The following is a 3,670-nucleotide window of genomic DNA, read 5'->3' as shown; positions in this document are numbered from 1 at the left end:
CACGCTTACTGGCCATTAAAATTGCAACACCACGAAGATGACGTGCTACAGACGCGAAATTTAACCGACAGGAAGAAGATGCTGTGATATGCAAATGATTAGCTTTTCATAGCATTCACACAAGGTTGGCGCCGGTGGCGACACCTACAACGTGCTGACATGAGGAAAGTTTCCAACCGATTTCACATACACAAACAGCAGTTGACCGGCGTTGCCTGGTGGAACGTTGTTGTGATGCCTCGTGTAAGGAGGAGAAATGCGGATTATTGTATCGCGACATTGCTGCTCGCGTTGGTAGAGATCCAATGACTGTTAGCAGAATATGGAATCGTTGGGTTCAGGAGGGTAATACGGAACGCTGTGCTGGATCCCAACGGCCTCGTATCACTAGCAGTCGAGATGGCAGGCATCTTATCCGCATGGCTGTAATGGATCGTGCAGCCACGTCTCGATCCCTGAGTCAACAGATCGGGACGTTTGCAAGACAACAACAATCTGCACGAACAGTTCGACGACGTTTGCAGCAGCATGGACTATCAGCTCGGAGACCACGGCTGCGGTTACCCTTGACGCAGCATCACAGACAGGAGTGCCTGCGATGGTGTACTCAACGACGAACCTGGGTGCACGAATGGCGAAACGTCATTTTTTCGGCTGAACCCAGCTTCTGTTTACAGCATCATGATGGTCGCTTCCGTGTTTGGCGACATCGCGGTGAACGCACATTGGAAGCGTGTCACCCGGCGTGATGGTATGGGGTACCATTGGTTACACACTCGGTCCACTCTTGTTGGCATTAACGGCACTTTGAACAGTGGACGTTACATTTCAGATGTGTTAGGACCCGTGGCTCTACCCTTCATTCGATCCCTGCGAAACCCTACATTTCAGCAGAATAATGCACAACCGCATGTTGCAGGTCCTGTACGGGCCTTTCTGGATACAGGAAATGTTCGACTGCTGCCCTGGCCAGCACATTCCGCAGATCTCTGACCAATTGAAAACGTCTGGTCAATGGTGGCAGAGCAACTGGCTCGTCACAATACGTCAGTCACTACTCTTGATGAACTGTGGTATCGTGTTGAAGCTGCATGGGCAACTGTACCTGTACACGCCATCCAAGCTCTGTTTGACTCAATGCCCGAGCGTATCAAGGCCGTTATTTCGGCCAGAGGTGGTTGTTCTGGGTACTGATATCTCAGGATCTATGCACCCAAATTGAGTGAAAATATAATCACATGTCAGTTCTAGTATAATATATTTGTGCAATGAATACCCGTTTATCATCTGCTTTCTTCTTGCTGTAGCAGTTTTAATGGCGAGCAGTGTAGGTACATGTCTTTAACTTTGGCGCTCTGTAGCGCCGTTGGATGACGTTTCAGGACATGGATTAAGAAAAAAAGTGTAAAGCTTGATCTACTAAGTCCCCCCTACAACCTCTAGAAGTGTGTAACATGAATTGTGACTCTCCCTGTAAGAGCAGAGGCGAATGGGGAATCCTTGTAGAGACGATTCGGGCCACAAATTCGGAAATGCACTGACAAGCGGCTTTGACAAAGGACAGAGTGTTGTGACCTGGCACTCGTAAACGAGTATCTCGAGAATAGCGCAACCTGTTGGCTGTTCGCATTCCTTACTGGCAGGACAGAAGAAGTCATTTCACCACTCAAAAGGAAGATGTCGCAGCGCAACTCCTTTCTCTGAACACTAGGAAGGCTGGAGGCGGCGAAGGAGTCAACAACCACCTGAGGAACCTTCCACCGGGTGTCCATCGGCTATTACCCAATATCTTCAACCAGTTACTTCGTTTGGAGGAGCTTGGGAACATGTGGAAGTTGTGGCTATCCCGAAAACCGAAAAGGACCCACATCAGGCAACTAGTGACCAGCCCATCAGCTTCTTACCATCCCTCTCGAAGGATATAAGTGAAAAGGCTAATGCAACAAGAGAGTGTCGTACCAAACGCACAGTTTGAATTTTGTAGAGGCCACCTCACCTTTCACTAGCTGTTGTAGCTGGTGGAGCAGCCGATGAGGGATCTAGGAACTGGGGAAAGTCTTGGGACGATGCCTCTCAATGTGCCCAGGGCCTCTGACGCCATGTGGCGTGACGACCTCACGCACAAACTCTTTGTGTCGGGATACCAACGTCACACGATGCCCTTTTTTGTCCTATCTTGCTGCTAGGATCTTCCCTGTGAGAACAGACGATGGGTCATCCACAGGGTGCCAGATACGTGCAGGAGTGGCGCCGCAGGGATCGGTGCTCGGTCCCTGTATGTACTCCGCTTACACTGCCTGTGCGTCACGTGTGACGCGCTAGAGTTAACACTCTACGCCGACGATACAATGGTCTCACCCTCAGCAGGAATGTCCAGACGATAAGACGCCACCTCCAGTTCGGAAACGACTAACTGGCTTCGTGGTCTAAGAAGTGGCGCCTCAAATTCAACGTCGCCAACAGCCAGGCAGTTCTTCTCTCAAAGGACGCTGCCGCCACGGACGAAGACCGCAAAATACCTCAGGGTGACCCTTGATTAGCGGCTCACCTGCGCGGCATATATTCGTGATGACAAAAAGCAGATCAGTGTGGCGCATCTGTACCTTGTAAACTTTGCTAAATCCTCAGTCGTCGTTCCCTCCGCGCCACGGTATTTCGCCCTACCTAATCCTTGTCAAATCAATGTTGGAGTATGCTGGCGTGATGTGGGGAAAAGCCGGCGACACGCACACCGTAGCGCTGCAAAAGATGCAGACTCGGTCACTGAACCTATCTCTACACCTTCCAAGGCTGTATTCACCTCGTCTCCTGCACGAAGACAAGGGCATCCCACTGTTGTGGGACAGATTCCAGCAGGCTGCTCATGCTTTCCACGAGAAAGGGGAGGGGGGGGCAGCATTCCTGCATTTCTCTTGCATTTTGGCATACCAACAAACTTGTTAACTACCTGAAATTTTTTTTAAAGTACGCTGACTTCGACTTACGCGGCTGCGTTTACAACTTAAAAAATGATCGTCCCGTCATTCATTAACTTCATCTCCAGAGGGATGCCAGAAGCTAAGAGCGTACGCGTGGTCTAAACTGGAGGCAGCTCATGTTAGCTTCACTGCAAATTACGAAATAGTTTTCAGAGTTCACGAGAAATGACAATGCGTACACCTTCTCGTCATCAGTATCCGTTATAAGGTGCGGGATTTCTTCTAGGTGGTACTGAAGTGATACGTCTGTTGTCGAAGATTTGCCGTTGGGTATGGGATTAAGGGGGGTGGGGAGGGGGAGGAAGGTGGGGGTCAGTTGTGCTGTTGCTCGCTGCGTATGACCTTGATAGCTGGTACTTGAACTGAAATATGAGCGCTATGCCAAGACATGCCCGGATAGAAGTTTTGTGCATAATGTTTGATATATGGGGAGAGGAAGGTGATTTCCTTCTGTTGGAAACTTGAGGATGTTGCAGTACTCTGAGTACTGCTTCGGGAGGGGGAAGTATAAGGACGTTCAGACCATTTACTTGTCATCTGCCATTACACAATATAGAAAGAAACGTTAGTGTACAAACGTAAAGAAGAAAAGTTGATTAGATATAACATCTCGATGAAGACGAAGTCATTAGACACACAAAAGAAGGACGGAACGGGAGCGAAAATAAATTATGCCTTCTTCAAAGAAGCCA

The sequence above is a fragment of the Schistocerca americana genome, chromosome 2, assembly GCF_021461395.2.
Source record: "Schistocerca americana isolate TAMUIC-IGC-003095 chromosome 2, iqSchAmer2.1, whole genome shotgun sequence".
Lineage (NCBI taxonomy): Eukaryota > Metazoa > Arthropoda > Insecta > Orthoptera > Acrididae > Schistocerca > Schistocerca americana.
Note: the sequence above shows the minus strand (reverse complement) of the source record.